Source organism: Camelus ferus, chromosome 1 (genome assembly GCF_009834535.1).
Source record: "Camelus ferus isolate YT-003-E chromosome 1, BCGSAC_Cfer_1.0, whole genome shotgun sequence".
NCBI classification, from domain to species: domain Eukaryota; kingdom Metazoa; phylum Chordata; class Mammalia; order Artiodactyla; family Camelidae; genus Camelus; species Camelus ferus.
In genome coordinates this window covers 62,917,000-62,929,388 of record NC_045696.1, presented here as the reverse complement: position 1 = coordinate 62,929,388, position 12,389 = coordinate 62,917,000, and the positions used below count along the sequence as shown (strand labels likewise).

The following is a 12,389-nucleotide window of genomic DNA, read 5'->3' as shown; positions in this document are numbered from 1 at the left end:
CTCTGCCAAGAGCCCTGATGGAGGATGCAGCCTGATCCCAGATTCTGAGGTTCTACCGAAACTAGGTGATTGTGGCTAAGAAGAGCCCAGGGGTCAGAGAAGCCGTCAACCCAGGGACAGCAGGAATAGGCACATGTAATGAGGGTCTGGTTTAGGGGTGTCAGTGGGGCTGGGGCCATAGAGGTGGCATCACATGGCAGGAGGGGTGGGCCTGTGACCAGTGGTGTGTAAACTAGAAAGGGACAATCAGGCAGGAACTGGAATTCTCCTGACTTGTAGACTGGGGGAATGGTGAGGGTACCAGCCAGGGCTTAGTGGCAAATAACAGAAATTGATTCTGGATCTCTAAGAAGAAACAAAATTCATTAAATACATACTTATTAGTGCTCCCTGAATCAATGGGAAGGCTGAAAAGCCAGTCTCAGAAAATAGGCAGGATCAAGAGAAGCTGGGACGTAGGTCACACCACAAGAGCACCCTGGTCAGGTCACAGCTAAAGCATCCCTTGCTGCACTGCCCACCTCCACTCCTGCTATGAATAATGCCCAGCTTGGGTCACTCTCAGGAACCAAAATCCCTTTTCCATGGTGTGAATGACCATGTCTAAGTCATGTGAAAATACCCCAGTCACTAGAGGGCAAGTGTGGGAATGTCTGGCCCACTTCAGATTTTAATTGGTATTTTCTCCAAATAGGATAAGGGATCAGATGACAGAAAATTCAAAGAAAGAGAGAGCACAAATGATCTCTATGGTGGCATTAAAGTGGGGAGTGCAGGAGAGAGGGCAGGTTTGTAGAGCAGAGCAAGTTCAGTTGTGAGCATACTGAGTATGAGACGCCAACAGGTATCCAGGCGGAGCTGTGGAGAGAGGATGACATTGGAGATGCTGATCTGGGAGCTGTCTTCAAAGAGGTGACAGGCCGCTGCTATAGCATCTTGCCCTGGATCACTGCGGCTTCTCCAGCCGTCCTTGCATTCCACATCTTTAATAGCTGATGTCTTCTGAGAAGCCTAGGACATGAAGTCAAGGGCCCTGCAGGGGGTGAAGGTTTGGCTGGGTCCTCTTTTCCCAAAATTCCCAGTTCCTGGCTTTTCTGATCATGAAAAATGACTAGCAAATAAGAGAATTTAAGCTGGCTGTGACCAGGACATAAGGGCAGCTTTGATGACAGCTGATGGGAAAGAAGCAGGAAGAATCACTCCTCCTTTTAGGGCTCCATAGCCTTAATTTCCAGGTTTAATTTTCAGAAGCAGGAAGTCCTCAAGGGTAGCACAGGAGTTCTGGAATGTTAAGAACCCTGAGGCCTGTGAACTGCAAGGAGACTCAGGGATCATATAGTTCAACCCCTTACCTGAAACATGAGTGCCCACAGCTTAGAGAATCCCACAAACTGTAGCTTCCTTTCAAGTTCTCTGATTGTGAAAAAGTGACACTACCTTTCACCCACACCTTTGCCCCATCCTGCCAACCCTGCCACCCACCTGAGAGGAAGGGAGGCCTTGGGTAGGATGCAGCTGGGTGGAACACCTCCTCTTCCCCTGGAGGCAGTGACATCCGTCACTCCTAGGAGATGATTTAAATGCTGCTATTGTTAAATTTTTGGCGAGTAGATCTGGATTATTCTCCCATGGGGCTGGTCATGAGTCACTACAGCACATCCTCAGGAAGGAGCTGGCTGGACTCCTGAAATGGCCAGATCCTGCTGTGAACTTGGGACCCAGTGAACCTGGGCTGTGAACTGGAGCCCATCACGTGGCTGCTCCCATCATGGGGGGAGGAGGGGCTGGACACTGAGGAGAGACCCACTTTGGGCACTGGCATCACAGAGGGCTCAGCTAATAGAGAGCAATAGCCTGAGTGAAGTCCCCACTGTGACGATGGTGAGGACTAAGTCACTGGCGGGGAGGGGGGGACACAGCAGGTGGCTGCACAGAGAGACTATTCAGTAAAAGCCATTCTTTTTCTTCTTCTTATAGGAGGTGGTCCTTGAGCTGAACATTAAAGATGGGCAAGTCCTCTTCTCACTCCAAATAAGCAGTAAGGAGACAGGGAACATCCCCAGAGGAAGGAATATTCACAGATTCCAGAATTTCAAAGTCTTAACATTTTTGATGATTAGCCTGCAGACTGTGGGAGCTGTACCAGGACAGTCACCCAAAGTGAAGGGAAGGAGCATGAACTACAGCAATCCAGGTAAAGTTAGGATGGTAAATGGCTCTATGTCATGGACAGAGAGTCCAGAAGTGAATAAATGAATGAATGAATGAATGACCATAACCCGGTCTCCACAGTGCCATCTTCTGGAAAGGAAAGGACACTGGCATTGTTCATTCTCTCCCCTCCCCTTCTGCTGCATGTCCAAGCCTCTCATCCTTTGGCATGGCTCCAAAAAAACCCAAAAAACAAAAATCTACAGTAAAGGTGAGGAAGTAAATCAGAAATAAAATGTTTTTTTTTAAAAAAGGAAAAAAGTAGGAAGCCTTTCTTGATTCACCAACTCAGAAATTCTCCTTTTCCCCTGTCCTCCCAAAGAACTCACCCCCAATATCAGGCCCTCACTTCGAGGTCAACTGATGGTTATTGATGTGTGCGTCTTACCTCTGTGTGCCCTGCAGTGCTATAGTGGCCCCTTGCACAGGGTGTCAAGGATTTCTTGGCCCTCCAAGGACCCACAAGTCCCCTGCCCTTTTGTCTGGGATTGTTTGAGTGACTTTGGTGGCAAAAGAGCTTTGAATTGAATTGGAGTAAGACGCATTTCTTTGAATGAGTACGGAGTGGTCTCTAAGTGGGAAAGAGTCGGGATGGGAGCTGGGTCCTCTGGCAGAATAAGGAGGAAACAGATCCCAAATGAAATTAGTGAAAAACCTGTCTTAGGGCCCCAGGCGAGGCCGAAGGGCCTGGAGGACATGACCAGGGCTGTGCACGGGTTGCGGGGGATGAGAAAGGCAGAGATGAGGAAGCCTTGAGGTGTAGGGGAGGGGAAAGTGGTCGGCATTAGGCAGGACTTTAAAATCAAGGTCTCTGTATCTCTCTCCTTGACCTAACCAGCAGGGTGCCCATGACTCCAGCACTGAGGGGAGAGATCACGTGGTGCTCAATAAATGCTGAATAGAGTTGTCTTGAATAACGATGATAATGCTAATAATAACAATAACAACAAATTTTTACTGAGCACTTGTTGTATATGAGGCACTGTTCTAGATCTTTTATTTTTGACTCTTGAAATACAGCTTTATTATGAAAATTTATAGATCAACTCACAGTAGAAATAATAGTGTAGAGAGCCCTCAGCAGTTAGACACGTTTGGCCACACTTGCTTCACTTATCCCTTAGGTCTCTGTTTTTGCTGAGGTTTCTTAAAGCAAACCCAGATATTTGCTATTTTACTTCTAAGTATTTTAGTTTGCAGCTCTAAAGTACAAAGGCATTTTCTTTTTAATTTTTTAAAATTTATTTTTAATTGAAGTATAGTTGATTTACAACATTGTGTTAGTTTCTGGTGTTCAGCATAGTGATTCAGTTATATATATATTCTTTTTCATGATAGGTTATTACAAGTTAGGTCTTTCTTTTTTTTTAACATGTATTTCTTCACTTAATGTTCTCATCAACCATGAGAGGTAGGTATTACTATTACAGATGATGAATTGGAGGCACAGAGAGGCTAAGTAACTGATCCACAGCCACATAGCTGGTGAATGGTCGAGCCTGGATTTGAACCCACTCCCTTGAACCTCAAAGCCTGTGCCTTTAGCCATGCAATAGGGCATGGTATTAGTAATAAAATATTTGCACACCTAAATTTTGCCCCACTCTACACCACTCCTTCTCAAGATATTTTCTGCTAAATCTGCTTGTTATAAGAAATAATGAAATTTCTATCTGAGGGAATAATTCGTGCATTGAAACTCAAATAACTTTTGGAGCTATCTACAGAAAAAGCCCTCTTCAAAGGAGAACCTCAAAAGGGTTGATAAAAGCAATTAAAATAATGGAATCACATATTCCACTTACTTCTGAAGGTTCATTTCACTGTAATTCATTTTCTGCTTTATTTTATATGTACTAGGACCCAAGTAAATAGGGGGAAAAATCCAAATTTTTGTTTGATATAAAGGAAGACTCAGAACAATGAAATAAACACTGCTCAAAAAGTAAGCTTCAGGCACCTGAATGCTAAGTAATATGTTTATTCCTATCTCTACAGATATTAAACTCATTCTTCCCAAATCTTTTTTCATGATCTAAACAGAGACTATAAGTCAACACTTCTACATAATTTTTGAAAAATAGATGCTTTGCTGCCAAAGATTGTAACTTGTCTATTGGCAGTCTATGGAGATAGGATGTTTTCACCTGCAAAAAGCAAAAGACTCCAGCTCAACTCAGATTGGCTTAAGGAACAAGGATGACTATCACTTTCCACAACCGGAAGTTCAGAGGAAGGGGAAGTCCAAGCTCGGACCAGTCCTGCTGGGGAGCCAACCACCACAATCACCGCAAGGAGACACCAGTCATTTTCCAGGCTCCTTTTCTGAAATGAATGCCATGTCTTTATCCAGATATCAAACTCTTACTAGCCCATGGAAATAAAAATCTTTAAAAGGATAAAACCCTGAAATTTCATAAACGCAGGTCCTCATTTTCTCCTGACTGATGATGAATTGTCCCTATCAACCAGGGAGTCACCTTGCTTTCCATAAAAGTAACCATTTCTGAGAATTGTAAAATATGGATCGGCTAACCAAATATCATTTTAAATGCAACAGAGCAGCTTGATATTTAGAAGCACTATTTGGTGGAAAAGGTTTTGATGATAAATGACCGGAACCCCAGGATAACAGAGTTGAAGGTAAAGATTAATCTCCTCTCCAACTCTAAACATCACTTTAAAAATAATAAATTAAACAAAAGGCACAATCTCATAAGGACAAAGAGAGTGGGAAAGGAGTCATCAGCAACAAAATTTCAGAGGCTGAAAACAGATAGATGAGTCATATCTGACTTAGCAGACCCAAGGAAGCCGAATTCCAAGGCAGCCTTATGGAAAGCCAAGAAATATTCTAATTTCATATTGGAGAACTCTCAAGAAGCTCCAGGACTGGTGGCTCCAGGTACCTCTGGAAGTGGAGGTAGCAGAGGGCTAAAATGTGAGAACTGGTTAAAAACTGTATAAGCAATGGTTAGTTAGATTTCTGGTTCTTTTCCTCTTCTTCACATAGTAGCAACTTCCCTCTGCAGAAGTCTGAAGGCTGATTCTCAATAAACTGTAAAGGAGAGGGTCTGCACTGAAGGAACATAGGTGAAATTGAGGCCAGAGGTATCATACAGAAAACAGAGCCATTACCTAAAAGCTTATATGCTATCTGTTGAGATCACTAACTTTCTTCTTCTCTCCAACACTATGAACTCTGCAAACCAGATTATACGGTTCAGTCAAGAGGTGGTAGAATATGATTCTCTGGGCAGCTGATTAGCCCAAGAGAAAAGATAAGAAGACACTGATAGTAGGGGGTCCCTAGCCAGATCATTGTACACATAAAACCACAGTGGACACAGCCCTGCTCCCTGAAGAGTCCAATCTATTGTTAAGTCCCCACTTTTAAGTATCATAAACAGCAAAGGATAACCAGACATTGGTGGAAATTCTCTAACATGAAAGAGGCCCGAAAAAATAGAAAGAAAAAAGAAACTTGGATGGAAGAAACTATGCAAAGAGAATAAAACATAAAAAAAAAAAACTGTCATAATAGCCTTGCAGAGATAAGATATAGCATTCTGTAAAACAGAAACAGGATACTGTGAGGACAGGATAAAAGCCATTGCAAGTTAACAATCTGAAAGCAGAAGTGAAAAACTCAGTAGAAAGATTAGAAAATCAAGGTGGAGAAATATCCCAGAAAGTAGAGTAAAAAAGGTAAGGGTGGAAAATAAGGAAGAATATCTTTAAAAAAAAAATAAATACAGCACAAATTATGGAGTTCCAGTAAGAGAATGGAGAAGAAGACACCATCAAATAAACAGTTTTAGAAGTTTTTCTAGAATTGAAAAACATAAATTTCTGAACAAAAAGTATCCACTAAATGCCCAGCCAAGTGTATAAACTCTTTGATGCCAGACTCACGGCAGGCACATCATTGTAAAATTTCAGAACGAAGGGACACGAGAAGAACCTGCAAGCTTTGAGAGGTAAGGGAGGGATTGATTTCATTCAAAGAAACAATCATCAGAATGAGAATGCGTGAATTTCACCACAGCTAAACTGGAAACAACATGACAATGAAACAGTGCCTTCCAAACTGAGCAGTAATATTTTCCTATCTAAAATTCTACGTCGATTAAGTGTGAGAATATACTAGACATTTGTTTACATGTACAAGGACAAAAATAAGAAATTAACCCTATGTACTCTGTCTTAGAAAACTAGAGGATGTGAGTCACCAGAACAATTGAGTTAACTGAGAAAGAAAAGAAGATAAGACCTAAAACAGAGAGGCGCCATCCTAGAGAGAGGTGAGACTCCTTGGGGTGGTGATGAAGGAACATCCCAGACTGGCCCAGGTCCAGAGGCAACTGTGTTAAGAAAATGGAATTGACAGAACACTTACTGTGCTTAAACTTCTGATGCTTATTGAAAGTAAATGTACACACTCAGAAGAAGGATTAAATTGATGTTGAATATATAGAAAATTTGGCAATTAAAAAAAAGGCAATTATTAACTCCAGGGTAAGCAGAAAGTTGAACGAGAAAGGAAGAGGTACCATAGGACACAACATGGTTCAGCAATAAATAGCATTTACAGTCAGAATAATGTAAATTATGAATATGGATGTAACTAAAGAACTCTGTAACTATACGTGGGAGGTGTAGTGAGCAGGAAGGGTATCCACGTGGACGTGTGTCTAAAGGGGCGGAGAAGGGTGTTAGAGCCTCACCTTCCACAGTTAGAAGTCAATAGATGATGCCCAGATTGCAAAATCCATGAATAAAAATATCAGCACCTATGGAAGGAAATACTGAGAAAATCAGTTGAAAGAGTTGAAAATGGCTGCCTCAGGATAGGGAGAAATGGAGTTGGGTGGGGAGCTGGTGTTTTCCACAGCAAGTAGAACTATTTGACTCTTTACGTATTTGTGAAATTTAGATAAAATTTTTTAAATGTTAAAAATATACCTCCATTATGTGTTATTCAGATTTTTTTACACCTGGAATTTATCGAAATGGTCACACTTGTGGAAGTGGCTTTATGTTTCAGAGTGTCATAAAGGATGGTTTTTTTTTTCCTCCTGGTGAAGGTCTGACCTGATCCCCTGCAGTGCAGTTGAATAGCAAGGCTTGATGACAGCAAACCAGAGCCTTGGTAGCCAAGCCTCCTGTGGGAGTTTTTTTTTTATAATTATTTTGACTTCTCCAGAAAAAATGAAAAGCAAGTTATTTTCTGATAGTCAGTTGAGCTCACATGGAGCCCTGGATTCTGTCTCCAGAGGATGTGGAGGTATCACTTCAGACCTTTGCCTGGCGCTGGTCAAATCATGAAATGGTACCAACTGTGTATGTATCAGCCACTCATTTAGTCAGTGGACATGTAGGGAGCAGCTCACACAGGTCAAGCACATGGATGGAGACAAGGATGGATAAGACACAAGCGCTACCTTCAAATGCTCACAGTCTAGCGGCTGGATGTCTACATGGGGGCTTACACACCATGCCCTGTCTTACTCCTGCGCTTTTCCTCGTATTTCCCCCTCCCTGGAATGCCCTTCTTACAAACCCTTCCCCTTTCTGCATTAGGACTGGTTGCCTCTAATTCGTTATTTAAGACTCAGCTAAAGATCATCTCCTCTAGGAATCCTTCCCTGACTCTCCTTCCCTGCTGGGTGGATTAAGGGCCACTCCTCTGGCCTTCCATCCCTTCTTCTGGTGACAGATACTACCTGTTTGGCCTTGAGAGTGGGCAAATGATACCTCCTGGACCAATCAAAACATCTTCCCCCCAAGCAAGCCAGTCAGCATCCTTGCCTGGAATTTTTCTGACTGGTAGAAAAGAGTCCTTTATTTCCCTAAAAATGCATTTCTGGTGACCAGGTTCCCACATAAGTGGGGTAATGTTTAAAGGAAAGGAATCAACATTAAGAGAGAAGCAGAAATAGAGGAGCTGTAGGTAGAGACGGAGAATAGCACATGCCATTTGCTGAGGCAGGTCAGAAGCAACAAGGCTGTTAGTTGTGTAAACATTTCTGAAGATAATAAAGTGGACAGGACTAAGCAATGGTTTCAGCAAATACACTGAATTTGATAAGAAGTTTCCTTCCATAATAAAAAAAAAATCAGTGAAATGAATCACCTGAATCAGAATCAAATATTCAACTAAAAATTTTAACTATTTTTAAGAATATCTGAGCTAGTAAATTTGGCCAACTATAAAATGGTTCAGATTTTTGCAAATACATACACAAAGTTTAGATGAATGATGGTAAACCTTTTTTTTCCACTGTTAAGTTATGGAAATTTTGTTAGAAAATTATGAAGAAAAAAAGATCTTTTATTGATTGTGAGAGATCTTCCACTAAACTACCCAACTATTGCTCATAGAATGAAAGACATTTTAATAATATCAAAAATAGACTGATTCAAAATTTTTTTAATTGCAAGTACTTTTCTTTAGCTCTAGATGAGTCATGCAATATTAAAGATTCTGCCCAATTAATATTTGTGTGCATTTTGTCTCGACAGATGTCCAAACTTATGAAGAAATGTTGTCAATTTATGGCCAACAAAACCAAACTCGTGGCATAGATATTTTTGAATCATTTGTATCTGCCAAATTAGAATGAAAAATTAGTTCCCCTAGATATGAGAAATTAGTTTCTATTATGATGGATAGTACTCTAGCCATATTAGATTTAAAAATCCAGATTTTATTGGAATTCTGAAACAAGAGACATGTTTCCTCTATGAGAGTTTTTTTTCCCTTAGTTTTTGAAGAATCATGTAAAATGTCATGGATATAGCCGTTCTGATCTTTCAGTATACACAAGCAGATGTGTAAATTATGGCCAGTTTGGGGAAGTATTGAAAGAAAAAGGACAATAAATATAATGATCTTGGGTTCTTGGCCAATGCTGGTTGGTTCAATGATAGAAGATTTTTTTTTTAAGGTTTGCTCCAATTTGGGATTTTCTTGAAGCATGAAGGTTGCTTGCCAAATATTAAATAATCCTAGGCAAAATATGGCAATATCACACTACATTTGAACAAGCAAAATTTGAAGTTCCCAGGAAAAGCTTTTTTATGACCTAGTTAGACAGATATGGGAATTTTTGCTGAAATTATTTATAATAAAAATCAATAATAATGCTTTTGTGCATTTCCTAACATGAACCAATATGCAGAAGATTTTAAGTGTATGTAATAGTATTATTTAAATCTGCTACAGAAACTACAAGAAAATTTGAAGAAAGCTTTGTTGACATTAGCAAATTTAGAACTGCTTTTCAATTTATGCAACGTCTTTGAACTCTGTACTAATAATGTGCAGTTGACTCAAGAGTTAGTCAATTTACTGAATTTGAACAGAAGTAGTTTTGAAATTAATGTGCTTTTTCCTTCAAAGCCAAATTGATTCTTCTGAAAAAGATGAACCAGTTTTGTGATGTAGATATAAATATTAAAGAAAAATTATCTTTTGATACCCTATTCAGGTACTGGAAAACGTTTAAGTATGTTTGGGATGACTTGAGGGTGTGAATTTACTTTTTCAACTGTGAAGTTTAGAAATTTAATTGCAGATAAAATATTTCCAATGAAAATTTAGTGCCCAAATTAAGACGTACTATAAAACAGAAACAGACTCACACACATAGAAGACAAACTTATGGTTACAAGTGGAAAAGCAGGTGGGAAGGGATAAATTGGGAGTTCAAGATTTGCAGATACTAACAACTATGTATAAAGAAGATAAACAACAAATTTATACTGTATAGCACAGGGAACTATATTCAATATCTTGTAGTAACCTATAATGAAAAAGAATATGAAAAGAAATATATGTATGTATATGTATGACTGAAACATTATGCTGTAAACTAGAAACTGACACATTGTAAACTAACTATACATCAATAAAAGTTTTTTAATTAAAAAAAGTGCTGTAAAAAACACATTGGATTTTGATAACTTGGTTAAAAAAGGATGTAAAATAGCTCATTAATATTTTTTATATTAAGCATGTGCTGAAATAATAATGAAATGACATATTGAGTTAAATGTATTATTAAAATTAATTTCATCTGTTTATTTTTACTTCCTTAATGTGGCTAGCAGAAAATTTTAACTTCCATCTGTGTTTCATATTCTGCTTCTCTTTGAGAGCACTGGTCTAGATCTTGGATTCCTTCATCAGGAATTATTTCTTAATACCTATAATATATATTACCACATGTGTTTTGCCAGAGATTGCTAAAGGCTTTACAAACACATTTAACCTCAAAACAACTCTATGAGTTAAGTTTACTAATTAGGAAACAGAGGCTCAGAGAAGTTGAGTAATTTGCCCACAGTCACACAGCTAGCAGGTAGTATAATCAGACGTTAAGCTGAGTGTCTGTCACATCCTCAAGCCAGAGTCCTTAATCACAATTATGGCACTTACTGCATGCCCAGTATTAGTGTTTCCATGCAGGTATTCCTTCCTGCATCTCTAGGAAATTTATGCTTCCAAATCCTGAATACCAAGAAAAATCACTCCAGAAATTGGGGGAAGGGATTATAATTCTTCTGTGACAAAAATTAAAAATGAACATAGAGACATTACTCGTCAAAAGCAACCACCAACATCAAGCCAAATGCAAGAGCAGGAAACACTGACCTGTGTGTGGAGCTGAAGGTTAAGGTCGGCACCTCCGGGGGCTGAGACAGGAGCCTGTAGGAGAGAAGTGAGCAGTCTCACTGGTCAGTCTTGCTTGTGGCTACTGCCTTGTGATGAATGTGTGTTCCCGGACTTTTCTGCTGTTAACAGTGAGTCACTGCTCCAAACACAATAAATATTCATGTTTCTATGTATAGTAAGGATTAACAGCGATTCTATGAATGGTATTCCAAGGAAGAATGAGTTTTGGAAACAAAGTGAGTCCTTAGATTGGCAATTCCCACACATTCTGTGAGGTGCTACTCTCCTTGCTAGGAGATCCAGTGTTATCCGAACACTACCCAGTGTTGGTCATGGGTATTTTTCAGTGTTCCAATATTTGCCACAAGCAACACTTCTTTACAAATATTACCAAAGTATAAATGCTGTATGTATTTTGTCAAGTACAAATATTTAACAAAGGCTACCAAACTTAGCATTTCCTAGGTATTAAATAAACATTTTTAGATATCCATAATAATGAGTAAAGGGTATGAAGAATGTTGCAAAGTATTTTTACAATAATTTATGATTTTGGTAATTTCAGAGGAATCCTAGGAATTCCAATTTTTCATTCCCAGTTCCCAAAGATTAATGTCTTTCAGGAATTTGGAAATAGCAATAGTACACAGTGTCTTAGGCTTCTAAGAATGTTTGTTGAAAGAAAGAAAAAAGAAAGTAATGGTTAGGATCCAACACTGGAGTCTTTCTCTCACGGAAGTAAGAGGGAAGCAGGAAAGAACAGGATACTAAGGCCAGTAAATATTTACCTGTGGAACCAACCAGACTAGGCAAACAAACACTTAATGGTATCACTTATATGTGGAATCTAAAGAAAAGTCAAATTCATAGAAACAGAGAGTAGAAAAGTGGTTTTCAGGGCCTGTGGGGTGGGGAAAATAGGAAGCGATTGGTCGAGGGTTACAGACTTCCAGCTATAAGCTGAACGAGGTCTGAGAGTCTCAGGTGCAACATGGTGATTATCGCTGATGACACTGTAATTTATGGTTGAAATTTGCTAAGAGAGTAGAACTTAAGTGTTCTTTCTCTCTCTCGCTCTCTCTCTCACACACACACACAAGATAAATATGTGAGGTGACAGATGTGTTAATTAACTGGCCGGGAGGAATCCTTTCACAATGTATACGTATATCAACTCATCACAATGTCCACTTTAAATATCTTATCATTCTTTGTCAATTATACCTCAATGAAGCTAAAAAATGCTTATTCAATAATAAAATAATGTTTCCTTTTTCTTCTGGAAAAAAAAAATCTGCAGGTGTGGTTAGGAAGTTTTGATGTTTCTATGGAATGGTCTCTTCTTCAGTGAAGTGAATTGCTTTCTTCTACCCTTCATGGACCATTCAGAGAGAATCCATTCTGCTCAGCGAATCACCCATCTATCATGTTTGGATTAACCTTTGGGGCTAAGCTACCTCAGAGAACAGCTGCTCAGCCCGCAGATCTGCTGCCCTCA

The 12,389-nt window shown here is 39.6% G+C and overlaps 1 long non-coding RNA gene across 1 annotated transcript; it reads right to left on the bottom strand.

Moving 5' to 3' along the window:
* Window positions 1–451: 451 nt before the first annotated feature.
* Window positions 452–10,971, bottom strand: LOC116664188. Its single transcript, XR_004320559.1, has 3 exons — window positions 10,871–10,971; window positions 6,939–7,004; window positions 452–1,011 (listed from the first exon to the last, which is right to left on the bottom strand). It is a non-coding gene; the product is annotated as an uncharacterized LOC116664188 (long non-coding RNA).
* Between the last annotated feature and the right edge of the window lie 1,418 nt (window positions 10,972–12,389).